This window comes from Rhinoderma darwinii, chromosome 1 (assembly GCF_050947455.1).
Source record: "Rhinoderma darwinii isolate aRhiDar2 chromosome 1, aRhiDar2.hap1, whole genome shotgun sequence".
Classification (NCBI taxonomy): Eukaryota; Metazoa; Chordata; class Amphibia; order Anura; family Rhinodermatidae; genus Rhinoderma; species Rhinoderma darwinii.
The window spans coordinates 374,159,615-374,178,779 of record NC_134687.1 but is presented as its reverse complement, the minus strand read 5'-3'; the positions used below and the strand labels follow the sequence as shown (position 1 = coordinate 374,178,779).

Here is a 19,165-nt window from a genome sequence, read left to right as displayed (position 1 = left end):
ATAGATAGATAGATAGATAGATAGATAGATAGATAGATAGATATGAGATAGATAGATAGATACCGTAGATAGATAGATAGATAGATAGATAGATAGATAGATAGATAGATAGATAGATAGATAGATAGATAGATAGATAGATAGATAGATAGATAGATAGATATGAGATAGAATTCCTCTCAGCTTTTTAATAACCTCTTTGCAACCAATAAGCCTGTGATGTAATTCATCTTACTGTCAAGTCACTTCCATTTCATAAAAATACCGTTCTGCTCACAACGAACTTGCATGTCATTAAATATTAAACTAGAAAATGGAAATCTTGTATCAAATGTGCTCTACTTGTGGTCGCCATTCTATACAAAACAAGAAGAAAAGGAAAATAAATAAGAAATGTCAAAGTTGGGAATATTGATCTTGTCTTACAATGCAGCCGATCATAATACCACATGGACGTCTTACTTGATATTATGTAATCGTGGCATCTACCTAACGTCAGGCGTCATAGCTTTCTGGTTGATCGGTTCTGGAAGTAGATGGCACTATAGATTAATGGTCATTCTATCTGTATAGGAATGCGTATCTTATGAGATGTTTTCTGATAAGCCTCAGATCTACAGAACAGCAGCCAGACCAACTAGTGTATGCCAGGTCTCTGACAGATGTCGCCGCAGTAATGACAAGAGGGGACGCGTGATCACGCAGAGGAATTAGGAGTGGGGGCAAACAATGACATGTAAGCTTATGTACAGAAGTAATGAAATGCATACTGTCCCGGAACTAAATGCTCCTTGGAAGAAATATCTGCTTTCTAGTGTAGGAATCACTTGTCAAAATGTGCAAGTGAATACATTCAATAAACATTATTTATTTTAATACCATCTGTTGCCATATAGCGCGTTTGGTGGATCGGTTTTCATGCTTCTTTGATTTGTTGCAGGAGAACAATCTCATTTAATATGGTGCGTTGCCACCATCAACACTGACCCCAGTCCGTAGAAAAGCCATCTCTGGACTTCCCATGCCTGGTATGCAAATTAAGACACCGGTCAATGTGCCAGCCTATTGATACATATTGATGCCTGTGCAATTGCAGTGAAGGAGAAAAGACCAACACCTTTACATTGCATATAGCACGCTAAAGGGTCTGGAGATGGTTTTCTCCATCAGTGGTGGGAGCTAGAGATTCAGGATTCTGGGAGAAACTGGATTAAATGAAGTTATTATACCATGACGTAAACGCAATGGTTCTCTCGAGACTGGGTACAACATCATGCAGCCAGCCGTCAATACAACATTACTTGGAAACGTAATAAAACTTGTCTGAAATGAGGGTGCACATGTTGCTGAATGATCCTACTTATGTTTTTTATTGTGACTTTTGTCATAGAAATGGCATTTTATTTTATTGTTTAAACTCCAAAATGCATAGAATACATATAGAATGGTAGCTTATTGTTTGCAGATGACTGGCCCTGGTCCTGGCTCTAGATCTCTATGTAAAAGCCTACTATTCCATGAGTTGGTACCCCTTCGTCTACATCTGCTTGGCTGCTCAATGGCATTTTTTCAACAGTAGGGGGTGAATTCTCAAAAAGTACCCATGAAAATGTCACATCCCCCCCCCCCCCCACAATGTCATGGCAGCTCTTTTAGGCAAATCTTTTTAGTTTTCTTCTTTGTCTTTATCGCCAAATGCTTATTGCTAGGTATATATAGTAAAGTAGTGAAGTTATATCTGAAAGATCTTGATGATGCATTTTCATAAGGAATAAACCATTAGCAAACACCATCAATGACAATACATGTAGACGTTAAACTTTAGATCTAATGTTTTTGGTTGTTGCTTTTTTGGGGCAATCAGTATTACTGTAAGTGGGTGGGAAGGAGTATAAAAAGTCACAAGAGCTGAGAACCACTGACCCGTAGAATAAGAAACACATTTTGTTGACAGATTAAAGCTGCTTATGAATAATGAATCGGGCACAGAGACTTAGTGTGGCTGTAAATAGCATTGTGTAAGATCCAAATCAATCTCAGTAAAAATATGGCCAAAATGTGTTCTGGCCCAGTTCAGGCGCTGAGATGTCCAAGGCCAGATTTCCCAGCAGGAATAGTAAACACAGATCTAAAATTCGTAAGTGTCCTAGTAAGCAAAGCTGTCAGCCATTGTAAGAATAACATAAATCCCAAAAATGTCAGCTAATTTCTGCGGCACCATAAGCCGTGGATTATGGTAATTTGTACAATGCATCAGAGTACCATTAAATTGTGTCTATTTGTTGCATGTTACTCAGGACGTTTTTTTTTTATATCCCACCACATTGTTTATTTGACAGTTCACGTCTGCAGAAGTTTGAGACTCATGATTGCGACATTTGTTTTATATGTATACAAAAGATCTGTTTGCAGCTTTTGTTCTTGGTCCCTGCTCGCACACCCCTCACAAAATGTGAAAAAACATTTTTAATATCTTGCTTCTATGCTTACATATGATCACAGGTTCAAAGCCTAAATATATTGGGATAACATTTCCTGTGCTGATAGATACACACATAGCTGCCACTATACAAGCCAGGCAGAATATACAGTATATATATTGTTCTATATAGTGATTTAGATTCACACACGGTCTCCATGACAACAATACACCTGACAGGAATCAGGAGTGGACATGTTGTCATGTAATTCTCTCAGGAGTACACCATTAGGCTTTGGGCCTGTAACTTCAATCCATCAAATGTCAGCATAGAGGTGAAATATTACAAATAGGTTCCCATTTTTCATGTACAATTATGGTAAATCTATAATCTAAAGACATGGGGTAATGGGTTATTGAGGTTAACCGTAGTCCGCACGTACATTTTTAATTATTTGGTCTTGACTTATAAAGCTAAGAAACTATAATTTGGCTAGTAGTATATATATATATATATTTCTGTTGACGGTGGTTGTTACGAATATTTCAGAGCGGTATTACAATCATGCTCAGTGGTCATGTCATATTGCCGTGAAGCTGAACTGCACACCTATGTTACATTGACAGGGACCATCTATAGGCAACGGATGATGACTATATACTGTCGGATTTACACTTGACATCTTCACTGTCTGTTTTATGATACAGATGTTACAGTCATAGAATAGATTGTATTCTCGTGTATTTGTATTATAATCCAGTGGTGTTTCATCGCCTGACTGCTATTATTAACAGTTGAATGACTTCTCTCCCAAAGATGCATACACAGAGCACTGAACCAACAAATCAATTAGTGTATCACCCATCTATCATTACAGCCCTACATGACTAATCCATCGTGAGTCGGTGGCGGAACTGTCTACACATAAACAGGCTCGAAAGAAATCTTACATTTCCCACTGTGACTTATCATGTAAATGTATTTGCTAAGCTATCATCTGAGCCTCACGTTTCATAGCCAGCAGAATTGAAATCTGAAAATGTGTTATAATGTCTGCAGCAAATTCATTGCGGAACTGAATGACTGGGAAATCCTCATGCAGGGGCGGACGTGCCATTGGTGCAACCTGTGCTGCGTAGCTAAAGGCTCATGGGCCCCGATGCAAAAATTCTTACTGGGCCCACCCCCCGCAAACTCCTCATGGCCGACGGTCCGCAGCTTTCAGCTGCATCGCTGGGTCTCCTAAGTGACCCAACAATGCAGCACTAGTAGCCGGGGCGTCACTAAGGCTGGGTTCACACACCCTATTTACGGACGTAATTCGGGCATTTTAGCATTGAATTACGTCCGAAAATGCGGCTCAAAAGCGTCTGCAAACATCTGCCCATTCATTTGAATGGGTCTTACGATGTTCTGTGCCGACGGTCATTTTTTTTTACGCGCCGCTGTCAAAAGGCGGCGCGTAAAAAAGACGCCCGCGTCAAAGAAGTGCCTGTCACTTCTTCAGACGTAAATGGAGCCGTTTTCCATGGACTCCATAGAAAAACAGCTCCAATTACGTCCGTAATGGACGCAGCAAAAGACGCCTGCACATGCCATTACGGCTGAAATTACGGTGCTGTTTTCTCCTGAAAAGAGCTCTGTAATCTCAGCCGTAATGGTCGCTGCCGTGTGAACATACCCTAAGGGCTTAAAATGTCAGGGAAATAGCCCCAATACATATGTGTCCGCCCAAAAAAAATGTGTGTATAGGAGACAGCATAGCATATCTATAGCACTACAACCCTATAAACTATGGATAGGATTAGATACATTGGCTCAGCAGACAGTATCACACATGATAGGATTAGATACAGTGGCTCAGAAGGCAGTATCACACATGATAGGATTAGATACAGTGGCTCAGCAGACAGTATCACACATGATAGGATTAGATACAGTGGCTCAGCAGACAGTACCACACATGATAGGATTAGATACAGTGGCTCAGCAGACAGTACCACACATGATAGGATTAGATACAGTGGCTCAGAAGGCAGTATCACACATGATAGGATTAGATACAGTGGCTCAGCAGACAGTATCACACATGATTGGATTAGATATAGGGCTCAGCAGACAGTATCACACATGATCGGATTAGATATAGGGCCCAGCAGACAGTATCACACATGATACGATTAGATACAGGGCCCAGCAGACAGTATCACACATGATTGGATTAGATACAGGGCCCAGCTCGCTGACATTGCGTCTCCAGCGCTGGACCCAGGATAGGTAAGAATAATAATTTTGCTTCTTTATGTGTTACTGATTATCTTTGTGTGTTTGTGTTTTTTTTTACAGGTTCGGTTGTTGGACTTCGGATTCGAGGACTTCAATGACGGCATTTTTTTTATTCTCAATAAAATGGTTAATGAGGGTTGTGTTTTTTTATTTCAATAAAATATTTTTTCTATGTGCTTGTATCTTTTTAAACTTTATTATCACCGCCTTAGTAATGGCCGCTGGCTGATTGACAACCTCCATTACTAAGGCGGGGCTTAATGTTAGCCGGTGCAGAGGCTACACTAACCCCCATTATTACCCCGGTACCCACCGCCACCAGGGGTGCTGGGAAGAGCCGGGTACGAACCAGTACCCGACCATCTGTAGTGATGGGCAGGCACCGGGGTGGCCGCAGGCTGGTAGTATTAGGCTGGGGAAGGCCAAAGACAGTGGCCCTTCCCACCCTTGTAATGCTGCCTGCTGCTGCTGTGTTGTATCTGGCTGGTTATGAAACTTGGGGGGGGACCCCACATCGTTCTTTCCAATTATTTTTTATTTTATTTTTTTTAAAATGACATGGGGTCCCCCCCATTTTTCATAACCAGTCAGATACAATAAAGCAGCAGCAGCCTAGCATCACCAGGGTAGGAAGGGCCACTGTTTTTGGCCTTTCCCCTCCTGATAATACCAGCCTGCGGCCACCCCAGTGGCCGACCGTCACTACAGATGGTCAGGTACTGGATCGTACCCGGCTCTTCCCAGCACCCCTGGTGGCGGTGGGTACCGGGGTAATAAAGGGGGTTAGTGTTAGCCTCTGCATCGGCTAACACTAAGCCCCGCCTTAGCAATGGATGCTGTCAATCAGCCGGCGGCCATTACTAAGGCGGTAGTAATATAGTTTAAAAAAAAACCACAAAGACATAGAAAAAATATTTTATTGAAATAAAAAAAAACCCACACAGCCCTCATTAACCATTTTATTGATAATAAAAAAAAAGCTGTCATCGAAGTAGTCCTGGAATCCGACGTAGTCCAACGACCGAACCTGTAAGAAAACAGAAAAAATGATTAGTAACACGTGTGTTAGGCTTAGATACAGGGCCCATGTGTGATACTGTCTGTGGGACCCTGTATCTAAGCCTACCACAAGGTAGGCTTAGATACAGGGTCCAGCAGACTGTAATCTTATACAGTATAAGATTACTGTGTGCTGGGGCCCTGTAGCTAAACCTACAGTGTGGTAGGCTTATATACAGGGCCCAGCAGACAGGATCACACATGGGCCATGTATCTAAACCTACCATGTGATTGGCTTATATACAGGGCCCAGCAGACAGGATCACACATGGGCCATGTATCTAAGCCTACCATGTGATTGGCTTATATACAGGGCCCAGCAGGCAGGATCACACATGGGCCATGTATCTAAGCCTACCATGTGATTGGCTTATATACAGGGCCCATCAGACAGGATCACACATGGGCCATGTATCTAAGCCTACCATGTGATTGGCTTAGATACAGGGCCCAGCAGACAGGATCACGCATGGACCATGTATCTAAGCCTACCATGTGATTGGCTTAGATACAGGGCCCAGCAGACAGGATCACGCATGGGCCATGTATCTAAGCCTACCATGTGATTGGCTTAGATACAGGGCCCAGCAGACAGGATCACGCATGGGCCATGTATCTAAGCCTACCATGTGATTGGCTTAGATACAGGGCCCAGCAGACAGGATCACACAATCTGTGATCCTGTCTCATGGGCCCCCTAAGCCTGCTACATCGTAGGCTTAGGGGTTGTACAGTCCCTAAACATTGATGGCCTATCCTCAGGATAGGCCATCAATAGCTGATGTGTCTCTCGGGACCCGCAAATCAGCTGTTTTGAAGGGGCCGCAGCACTCGTACGAGAGCTGCTCCCCTTCATTTCACTACTCGCTCACACTGTGAATCGCCGACACGGATTCACAGTGTGACCGGAATGAAGTGACAGGAATGAAGGGGAGCAGCTCTCGTACGAGTGCTGCGGCCCCTTCAAAACAGCTGATTGGCGGGTCCCGGGAGTCGGACCCCGCCAGTCAGGGCTTAACCTTACCTTCCTCTTCGGCCGCGGCGGGAGTTCTGTCGTCTCGATGCTGTGCGCGGCGCATAGCGCTGTGACGTCATGCGCTGCGCACATCGCTTGACGTCAGGACCTCCGCTGCGATCCGGAACCAGGAAGGTAAGTAAAGTATGTTACTATAGTAACAGGGGCCCGCGGCCCGAGTTACTATAGTAACTTTTTATTGATGTGGTGCGGGGGGCCGTGGGCCCTCCTGGCTTCGGGGGCCCGGTCGCAATTGCGACCGCTGCGACCCCTATAGCTACGCCAGTGGGCCCATTGCCACCTTAAAGCGACCTTTTTCTCCCTGTTAGAATGCATGTAAATGGCTGTGATGATGAAATTTATAACATACACTTACTAGTGGATTATTAAAGAGACATTAGGGGGTGATTAATGATGAAATATTGGCGAGTAAAGGTAGTTTTACACCGGCCCATTTTGGCAGGTGCAACGAGCGTCGATCAACAAGACAGCTCGTTGATCGGCGCTCGTCTGCTCCTTTCACAAGGAGTTAGTATGGGGACGAGCGCTCGTTACTCTGATCACTCGTCCCAATACATTTGTATCATGTCGGCAGCGAGTCTCCCTGTTTACACAGGGAGATGTGCTGCCGACAACGATAATATTTTTAACATTTAAAACAATACGATCAGTTGATGAACGAGAATTTGCTCGTTCATCTGCTGATCGCTGCCCTTTTTACAGAGGACAATTATTGTGAATGAGCGTTCTATGAATGCTCATTTGCCTGATAATTGGCCAGTGTAAAAGGACCTTTAGAGACACACACTGTCCTTGCACAGGGTCCCTCAGCTGTCTGTGTTCGCCCCTGTCCTGCAAATACCATGATTCTTCTATCCAAAAAAGCAGTTCAATTTGTGTAATGATTGTGTAATGAAAGTAAAAATAACCATAAGTTTACATTATGTAACTAGCAGCCTGGTGAGGGCAAAAGGGGCAATTTTTCCAGGGCATCCATTAAGTGTGCCCCTTTTTCTGCATCCCAAGAATGATGCTTTGCCCATGTCTTCTCAAACTGAACGTAGAATTTCTCTTATATGTAATATAATACTCATCTCTATATACAGGTTAATTGGCAGAACCCAAAGAATTCTCTATAAGAACAACAAAAAAATATTGGAGTGATTTCTGTTCCTGTCACTTTAGTAAGGATATTTCTTTTATAATTGTGTGCCAACCATCATTGGTATTAAATACTGTAAGTTAAAGTAGTATTACAGTTTAAGAAAATAAACGTTACTCATTGAATAATAAAAAGTTATGCAATTCTCTAATATACTTTTTATATCAATTCTATGCAGATTTCAATTTCTCTGCTTGTAGTCATTGAATGGAAATCGTCATTGTTTACTTACAGTGTATAAATATTTGTCCTGGTCATATGATCACCCAGGTGCACGGCGCATTACAAGACACAGGTCTAATAACTGCACTGTAATTCTAAAAAGCCTAGCTACTGTGTGTATATTACATGACTAGGATAGATTTTTTTCCCCTTGGAACTAAACAATTAGGGCATGCCCAGACGTGGCGGAATTCTTCCGCAACTGTCCGCATCAATGCCGCACAGAATCTGCGTTGCAGATTCTGTTGCGGATCTGCCCAAAATGGGCATTAAATTCATGCGGACTAGCCGCTGCGTATTGAGGTGAAAGTTCCCTTCTCTCTATCAGTGCAGGATAGAGAGAAGGGCCAGCACTTTCCCTAGTGAAAGTAAAAGAATTTCATACTTACCGGCCGTTGTCTTGGTGACGCGTCCCTCTTTCAACATCCAGCCCGACCTCCCTGGATGACGCGGCAGTCCATGTGACCGCTGCAGCCTGTGATTGGCTGCAGCCGTCACTTAGACTGAAACGTCATCCCGGGAGGCCGGACCGGAGGAAGAAGCAGGGAGTTCTCGGTAAGTAGGAACTTCTATTTTTTTTACAGGTTGCTGTATATTTTGATCGGTAGTCAGTGTCCAGTGTGCAGAAACAGTTACTGCCGATCGCTTAACTCTTTCAGCACCCTGGACAGTGACTATTTACTGACGTCTAATAAAGCACAAGAGAAAGAAAGAGTCAGAAACTATCAATAAATATAAATGCCAAATGGCATAGAAAAATATATATTTTATTGGACAATACAAGTAACACGATTAAAAAAAGACTACAAATCAAAAAAAGACTGTATATCTCCAAAAGTATGGGAGAGGAACATGGGTCATAAAGGTAAAACAATACAAACAGCAGTTTATGTCAGTAGTTGTTAGTTTGTAGCAGTGGTTCTAAACAATTTGCAAACGATAGATACAGAAAAAGCAAAGGTTAATTATAACCATACACAATAACGGTACATATCAGCAAAAAGCGATTGGTCTAGTAACAGGCATGAAAAAGATAAGGAACCTAATAGTTAGGCATAGAGAAACTCAGTACGACCAAACCTGCTGTCTAAATAGACATAAGTGTTTAGCAACTAAACCTATCGCAAGTTTAAAATAGTAAATGTATCAATCAATGATCGTATGTTTAAAGTTTGCAAAGGAAGCACCGCTAGTACTGACCCATATCGTTCCAGGAATATGGTGACTCCCAGAAGTGGAGAGACCCCAACGCGCGTTTCGCGTGGATGGCTTTTTCAAGGGGTATGTATATATGTCATATACATACCCCTTGAAAAAGCCATCCACGCGAAACGCGCATTGGGGTCTCTCCACTTCTGGGAGTCACCATATTCCTGGAACGATATGGGTCAGTACTAGCGGTGCTTCCTTTGCAAACTTTAAACATACGATCATTGATTGATACATTTACTATTTTAAACTTGCGATAGGTTTAGTTGCTAAACACTTATGTCTATTTAGACAGCAGGTTTGGTCGTACTGAGTTTCTCTATGCCTAACTATTAGGTTCCTTATCTTTTTCATGCCTGTTACTAGACCAATCGCTTTTTGCTGATATGTACCGTTATTGTGTATGGTTATAATTAACCTTTGCTTTTTCTGTATCTATCGTTTGCAAATTGTTTAGAACCACTGCTACAAACTAACAACTACTGACATAAACTGCTGTTTGTATTGTTTTACCTTTATGACCCATGTTCCTCTCCCATACTTTTGGAGATATACAGTCTTTTTTTGATTTGTAGTCTTTTTTTAATCGTGTTACTTGTATTGTCCAATAAAATATATATTTTTCTATGCCATTTGGCATTTATATTTATTGATAGTTTCTGACTCTTTCTTTCTCTTGTGCTTTATCTGATATTTGGAGTTTCTATCATTACTGGGGAGTCGAATAAATGTAACCGCACTTGCTGGCGACTTAACCCATAGACTGTATAGTCCCATGAGACATATGTTTGATATTTACTGACGTCGCCTAGCAACGCTCCCGTAATTACGGGTGCACACACGTAGTCACCCGTAATTACGGGTGCACACACGTAGTCACCCGTAATTACGGGATCCCCATTGACTTCCTCAGTCTGGCTGTAGACCTAGAAATACATAGGTCCAGCCAGAATGAAGAAATGTCATGTTAAAATACCAATACACTCCGCAGCACACATAACATCTACATTACATCTGCGGACTTCATTGCGGAACTTAGAATCTCCATTGAAGTCAATGGAGAAATTCCGCAATGAGTCCGCAAACAGTCCGCCACACGTCCGCAACAACCATTGTATGCTGCGGACACCAAATTCCGCACCGCAGCCTATGCTCCGCAGCGGAATTGTCCGCAACGTGCAAACGAACCCAACCACAAAGCTGTGGAAGGCAATGGAGAATCGAGTCCGCTGCGGATTTCCGCTGCGGAGTGTCCACAGCGGAATTGCAGAGCAATTCCGCTACGTCTGGCCATGCCCTTAAGGTGCCTATTTAATGACTGCAAGCAGAGATCTTGAAAACCACAAGGAATTGATACAGAAAATATATTGGGAAAACTGTAGCTGAAGCTGAGAGCATGGACCTACTGATAAAACGTTTAAATATATTATGGTCCCCCTTAGGATAATTATAATTGAGGGGGTTTTAGGTAGTGAGAGCCCATAAGCTCATTCAACATACTTACATTTTTTATTTCAGCATGATTATTTTGACCTTATCAGTTGTTTTTACCTTCCATAAAATTAATAGTGTATTGGTGGGGTCAATCTAAAGTTGATATACACAGTTATTGACCCCCCTTGCTTTTGGTGTCCCGCCTCGGGACATATTGATCTATTGATTTCCAACCTATAGTTGTTCCCACCGGCCTACACCCAGCTTGATTTAGCTTTGCTGACAGTCCAATGTATTAATCTGTGAAACAAATCAGGGTGATTTCAGGTTGTACCGGACGGTATTATTGTTTGCTCACTACTTTAGATTTTGTAGATATTCTGGGCATAGGCCAAATTGTTGCAGTCTTCTGTCCAGCATTGTACGAGACATACTGTATAAAGTCTTTTTTATTTTTTGTATAGAGTTACACCTGACCTGTTCGTCAGTCAAGATAGAAGACCTGAATATATAGATCTCCATACAGAACAGTAGTGATCAGTCTTGCTTGTAAAATAGATAATTAAATGTCGAAAAAGATAATTTCATCCAGTATTCGAAGCAATAATACAGATGCTCAAAAATTAATAGCTGTAACAGATCTCTTCATATACGACAACCATGACATTTAGTAATTACGACTCCCATTGTGTCTTAGGCCATGTTCACACAGCACATGTTTAGGCTGAAAAATACAAGGCTGATTTCACCAGAGTACAGCCTCTGAAATCCAGGCTTTTTGGGAAGTGAGTTTCAAAACAATTTGATTTTTTGCAAGCGTTTTTGAAGCATATTTGAAGGCATATTTTTGAGAAAATCTGCTTGTAAACGCTTAAAGCAGTGATCTGTCACTTATTTTTTATAAAGCGTACTTTGTAATTCAGCAGTGAAAAAATACATCTCGTATGAATTACACCGTGTATTTCCCATTGAAATCTATTGGAAGCCGTTTACAGGCGTTCTTATTTGCAGGCGTTCGTATTTCAGAAATACGCCTAAAAATATGCAGTGTGAACATGGCCAAACTGCTGGGAGACCATCAGGTGTTTGTAGCAGCATAGCCGAAAAGTCAGTCACTTTTCCTCTGCGATGGCATGTAGAATCAGTGACCTTAATATCCGTTATTATTTATTATAATGCGGCTATTGGGAGCCAAAAGCACTTTAGAAAAGGATTGTTAGAAACTGTACAACTTTTTACAACCGTTGTTTTTGCATTTAAAGAACATTTCCACCTAAAGTGTATAATTTACCAGTAAATATGTCACTGAAATGACAGCAAACATGGCGGTTCTTACATCCTTCAGACGCAGAATAAACATAAAGCCCCAGTGCAAAATCTGGAACAGCGCCTCCCCCTACCATATGACATTTATAATACTTTGGTCTTAAGTGGTAGAGGGGATTTCGGACCCCATCAGGCATGAGGGCCCAGGTGTGACTGTTACCACTGCACTCCATATAGCTAAACTCCTGTTTCCGGAAGGTTTTCACCTAGCTTTATGAGTCTCCTGATAGGCTAATCTATCTAGTGAAACAGGAGTAAGGCTGGGTAACTAGGCAGATTTTTTGCATTCAAAAGTGGAACAATGGCGTTGGAAACCCCATTGAAAAACATATTGGCAGCCATATTTCAGAAAAAGTTAATAGAACAAGACAAATTGAGGACTTATTTATATTATATTATGTTATGGCTAAAATACTGTGGAAATTATTCATACAGGTTCATGGTATAACATATTCATTTAAATTATTAGAACGCTAGAAAATATAGTGACGACAGCATTGATCATGCAGTTATTGTAGTATTTTATTAACTATTCCTTTAAATTCCCGCTATGCCATGATCACTCATGATGGTTGTGTGTTTCAAGTGCTCAACTTTATAGCCAAGCACCATATTTAATTAACAGGATCTGTTACAAGAGATATCACTGCCAGAAAAATAAATCTGTTCCATTGCTTTCCAAGTACTACTGTACACTTTCTTCTTAACCGCTAATCCCCCAGTTTTCTGCGCTTCAGAAAGACAAAACTTCAGTTTAAGGAATTACTGCAGAGGCATTACACTGAATTGTACTGCTGTTCCAAATAAAACCTTATGTTGTAGACGTATATGTGGACACTAATATGGCTGAGGACTAAATCTGGCCATACACAACAATATTGTCCCTAATAAGCACTCCGTGTTTCAAGGGTGCGTGAGTAGGCTTCCACGCCAATTTATAAAAAATGGGAACTCAGCACTCCAAGGTATTATGCAATAAGTGATATTTTATTTCACATATAACGTTTCGGTCTATACATTCGACCTTCTTCAGAAACGTAATCCGTGTCTGAAGAAGGTCGAATGTATAGAGCGAAACGTTAAACCTAATTTTGAATTACTACTTTTCGCTATATGTGAAATAAAATATCACTTATTGCATAATATCTTGGAGTGCTGAGTTCCCATTTTTTAGTAACTATATGAATATTTGCCTACACAATCATTGATACAATGTTAATGACCAGGGGTAGAGTGACTATTTGGCCCATCTTCGTGCCCAAGTTTAAAAGTGGATTGTACTTGTTTAAGTATAAGTGCAGGGTCTGTACATAAGCTCTAATCCCCAATGTGTTGTCCAACCCTTTGTTTCCTTTCACCAAGAAGGCAACTTTATATGACATCACTACACAGGTGGGGTTACATCAGCAGTCCAGCTGCCTGAACCCGACTTGGGGAAAGACCATTGTCAGGACACAGTTTTTAGTGGCACTGTTATGAGGGTCCTGTGACTGGCACAATAGTGTCACTTTGTTTTGGTGTAAAAAGCAATGCAGCTAGCACTGCAATGGGAGTACTGTTGCTGTTTCTGTTTTATAAGGCATAATGGCTGCCGCTGTACTGGAAGCACTGTTGCTTGTACTGTACTAGAGGAGGCAAAAAAACAGAAATGCATCTTTCTTTGTTTACTAGAGGAAAATCTAGTCCTCTGTGGAAGCTGACAAGTATCAATTCAAAGAAGAACTTCGTTACGGATATGTAAAGTTTTCTGTTTGTGTTGTCCCCAGCATCTGATGAAGATTTTTCCTTTTTTTTTTTTATCGGAGATTCCAAATAAATGCAAGCAGTCATGGAGAATCTCCAACATGGACCCACGGGTCGTAAAGGGGTTCTTGTCCTTTATTGCCGGTCATAAAGTGTGCTTGTCCTTTATTGCCTTCGGGTCCCAAGGAGTCCGTACCTGATGAAATGCTATCATATGTGTCGCACAGTGAAGTATTAATGTTCAAATAAACATAACAATGAAACATCTGTGATAAAGAAAAATTCAAAACGTAGAACATGTTTGAGAAAGTTAATGGGTTTTCACACACCAAATCCTTTTAAAACCACAAGTGAGGTAATAATTTTGTATAAAGTCATTCACAATTGTATTTTATGGAAAATTGATATTTCTATGGCCATGACTTTTCACATTTAAAGTATGTGACTTCCGGGGCGTAAGTATAGGGGGTGCAGAGGTAGCAGTTGCACTCAGGTCCTTGTGCCCAGGAGGGCCCAAAAGCCTTTCCGTCACATAAGAAAACACCAGTATTATAAATGATACATGGTAGTTGGGGCCCTGTTACAGATTTTGCATTGGGGCCCAGGAGCTTCACGTTACGGCTCTGTCTGACTGTAATTATTAGGATCCCACTATAAAATCCAGTTGCTGTGGGAATCTTGTTTCTATTCCTCTAATATACAATAACAGTCAAAATTAACTATGGACGTAGACAATGTCAGGCTGGGGAAATGATTTTGAGTTCTCACCATCAATTTATACAAAATACATTTATGTCCACTCTTAACTGCATCCTAAAGTATTCCATGGTAGCACAAACCCCACAATACTCAATCAAAATGAAATAAAACATGACAACAGTTTCTTTGGATAAAAATGGCCACGGTGTTTATTAAGGGTAACCTAAGATAAAATAATTCGAAGAGAATAACCATAAATAATCGAATAAATAATAAAATATAAATATTTTGACCAATAAAAACCAAGTCCGCCCAGCATTAGCTGGGTGACAAACCCCTCTAACAAACAACGTGACGTGAAGGAATTTAAGAACAATAGGGCGGGAGGGTGGGCGACGGTCCAATCTTCAAAAACTGGCTGCTTGACCACGATGAACTGCTCCTTTTATGTCCAATTTTCCCGCCTTTAGGATTTTATCAATGACCAATCAGCTGGCCTTCCACAAAACTGCCTGGAGATAGAATCTGCCAGAACCTGCTCATGCAATTGCACAGCTGACCTAGGTCCAATCAGCTGGGACCAACTCCAAACTGCCCAGAGACAGAAACATCTGGAAACCGGCTCGTGCCACCAGCACAGCTTACCCGGGGGACACCACGATGGTAAGTACCATTCTAATATAAAATAACAAATGGAGAAAAGAGGGAAAGGGGGAGAGAAAAACATACCAAGCAAAAAAACATATTTTATTAACAACTTATGGGGGGCCGTGCGACCATGTGTCCCCCAGGCAATAGCCTGGGGGGCCCCTGACATTATCATTAATTGCACAGGTCAAATCATTAATAAATTTGAGTAGCTTAATTGTGAATCATATGTAAGAATTGTCCTCGCAGCAAGTGATTGGCTCCAAATGATTTTAAAATAGAGTTATCTTCTGCTAGATCTATGGAGCGCATCGCTGTGTTAGACCCTTTGCCTGCCAGAAGATCCACCGGTCCTCTAATTGGCCAGTCTGACTCTGGACATAATGAGACATGCTTAACATCATATCACATGATGCCCTGTCCAACAGCATTAAAGGGGTTCTCTGCTTTGGACAATCCATATTGGTTAAAAGAGAAATAAAAAGCAGATCACAAAGTGTCCCCCTGTTGGTACCCCCATTGCTCAGCTGTAATCTGTCAGCTAACCTGAAAGCAAGAGGCAGTGTAAACGAGCGCCAACCAATGAGACAGCTCATTGATCGGCGCTTGTTTGCTCCTTTTACAAGGAGCTATGATCAGTAATGTATGGGGATGAGCGTTTTATATGAAAGATCGTTTGCCCGATAATTGACTCAAGAAAAAGGGCCTTAAGTGTTCCATTTCCCTGCAGCGCCACCACCCAGTTAAAAAAAGCATTACACAGTGTAATGCGGGGCAGCTCCTCTTGAGTGAGGGATGTTCTTTGTAACTGCTCTCCACTCTGAACAAGAGATGAGGATCCTGAGCAGATGACCCCCTTTATAAACTAAGACTTCGCTAATAGGTTAAAAATATAATGGGTTTTCTATACTGGACAGTTCCCTTAAAGGGAATGTGTTGCCAGCAAAACATGTTTTTTTTTTTTTAGTTAACCGCTTCCCGACCGCCCACTGTATATTCACGTTGGCACTTGCTGGGCTCTGTGCAGTGCCGACGTGAATTCACGGTGGGTGTTAAAAGCGCGATCCGGGTGTCTCAGAGAAGCGCTGACACCCGGATCGCGCTGTTATCACCTGCCTCTGGTCCCCGAGATATGATCGGGACCTGATTAGTTCAGGTCCCGGTCATGTGATCGCAGGGAAAGTGTGTTGTAGCAACGAACTGGAAAGTTTGTTGCTATAACAAACTGGAAAGTTTGTTGCTACAACAAACTTTCCCGGGGACCGATTGCTGGTTCTGCAGTCGGTTATAAGGCAGAACCGGGGGCCATATAACAGCCCCTGGGTCTGCCATGCACAGCAGCCTATGAGAACCAGCCGGATGCCGGTCCTCATAAGCTTCCTGTCAGTGTGACTCTCAGCGTCACACTGACAGTTTATAATACGTTACACTACCTAGGTAGTGTAATGTATTATAGCAGCGATCAGTGCTGCCAGCCTTCAAGTAAAACAAGTAAAAAGTAAAAAATAAAGTAATAAAAAAGTTTTATAAAAGTGTAAAAACAAGTTATAAAAGTTACAAAAAAAAAGAATGCTATTTTTCCTATAATAAGTCTTTTATTATAGAAAAAAAATGAAAATGTTAAAAAAGTACACATATTTGGTATCACCGCGTTCGTAACGACCCAACCTATAAAACTATAATATTATTTTTCCCGCACGGTGAACACCGCAAAAGATGTCAGAATCACTTTTTTTGGTCATCAACCCTCCCAAAATATAGAATAAAAAGTGATCAAAAAGTCGCATGTACCCCAAAATAGTACCAATAAAAACTACAACCCGTCCCGCAAAAAACAAGCCCTTACACCGCTTTTTTGACGGATAAAAATAAAAAATTATGGCTCTCAGAATACGGTGACACAGAAAATAAATTATTTTATCAAAGTGATTTTATTGCGCAATCGCCACAAAACATAAAAAACCTATATACATATGGTATCGCCGTAATCGTACCGACCCGCAGAATAAAGTAAAATGTCATTAATACCGCACGGTGAATACTGTAAAAAAAAAAAAATACAAAAAACATTGTCAGAATTTATGTTTCTTTGTCACTTTGCTTCCAAAAAAATCTAATAAAGTGATTTAAAAAAATCACATGTACCCTAAAATGGTACCAATGAAAAGTACAGATTGTCCCGCAACAAATAAGCCCTCACACAGCTCCGTTGGAGAAAAAATAAAAAAGTTCTGGCTCTCAGAATATGGCGATGCAAAATGTGCAGAGTGTTCCAAAAGCGGATAAGATCAGGCGCCATTTATCAGTGCGACACCGGCCACATATCTGCAAATTATTATTTATGTACCCCGTTATTATACCCTCTTATTATGCCCTGATGTACTCCGCACAGATTACATATACCCCCACATCATAAACTGAAATACCAGCAAAACCCCAAACAGAACAGTAACCAAACAAAATCTGCGCTCCAAAAGCCAAATGGTGTTCCCTCCCTTCTGAGCCCCACAGCGTGCTCAAACACCAGCTTACGTCCACATATATGACAATTTATATCCGGGAGAACCCGCTCAACATTGTATGAGGTATTTGTCTTCAGTGGCACAAACTGGGCACAATATATTGTGCATTAAAATGGCATATCAGTGGAAAATTTTCACTTTGCACCATCCGCTGCGCATTAACGCCTTGGCGCACCACGACTTAATAGCATGTCGTGGTGCGAGGGGTTATTTATGGAGCAGGCTCATGCGCTGTGCACGCTCCATATTCTGCAGGTGTCAGCTGTGTATTACAGCTGACACCCGGGACTAACGGACAGGAACAGCGATCGCGCTGTTACAGGAGCCTGTAAAATGACATTATACTGCAATACATTAGTATTGCAGTGTATTGTACCAGCGACCTAATGATCGCTCGTTCCAGTCCCCTAAAGGGACTTTTGGAAGGTTTCCACTGTTTTGGTACCTCAGGGGCTTTGCATATGCGACATGACACCCGAAAACCATTCCAGCTAAATTTGAGCTCCAAAAGCCAAATATTGTTCCTTCCCTCCTGAGTCCTGCCGTGGGTCCAAACAGCAGTTTATTACCACATATGGCGTATTGCTGTAATCAGGACAAATTGCTTTACAAATTTTGGGGTAATTTTTCTCCTTTATTCATTGTAAAAATTAAACATTTCTATGTTTTTCAGAAAAAAGTAGATTTTCATTTTCACGGCCTAATTCCACTAAATTCAGCAAAAAAACTGTGGGGTCAAAATGCTAACTATACCCCTAGAACAATTCCTTGAGGGGTGTAGTCTTCAAAATGGGGTCAGTTTTGGGGGGATTCCAGTTTTGCTTACTCCAGGGCGTTGCAAACGCGACATGGCACTGAAAACCAATCCAGCAAAATCTGCACTTCAAAATCCAAATGGCGCTCCTTCCCTTCTGAGCTCTGCCGTGGGTCCAAACAGCAGTTTAGTACCACATATGGGGTATTGGCGTAATCGGGAGAAGTAGCTTTACAAGTTCTGGGGTGCTTTTTAATCTTTATTCCTTGCTAATATTATTTTTTTTTATATTTTTTCAGAAAAAAAGTAGATTTTCACTTTCACAGACAAACTCCAATAAATATAGCAAAATACCTGTGGGGTCAAGATGCTAACTATACCCCTAAATAAATTCCTTGAGGTGTGTAGTTTCCAAAACCGTCTCACTTTTGGGGGATTTCCACTGTTTTGGCACCACAAGACCTCTTCAAACCTGACATGGTGCCTAAAATATATTCTAAAAAAAGGAGGCCCCAAAATCCACTAGGTACTCCTTTGCTTCTGAGGCCGATATTTCAGTCCATTATCACACTAGGGCCACATGTGGGATATTTCTAAAAACTGCAGAATCTGGGCAATAAATATTGAGTTGCATTTCTCGGGTAAAACCTTCTGTGTTACAGAATT

The 19,165-nt window shown here is 41.4% G+C and overlaps 1 protein-coding gene and 1 long non-coding RNA gene across 3 annotated transcripts in view; both read left to right on the top strand.

Moving 5' to 3' along the window:
* The window catches only part of TRPM3 (transient receptor potential cation channel subfamily M member 3), a 480,072-nt gene that overhangs the window by 1,216 nt on the left and 459,691 nt on the right, over positions 1-19,165 (top strand). The window lies entirely within an intron of this gene.
* Positions 2,665-11,412, top strand: LOC142652381 (uncharacterized). The gene is made up of 3 exons (XR_012847840.1): positions 2,665-2,754; positions 7,887-7,964; positions 11,272-11,412. It is a non-coding gene; the product is annotated as an uncharacterized LOC142652381 (long non-coding RNA).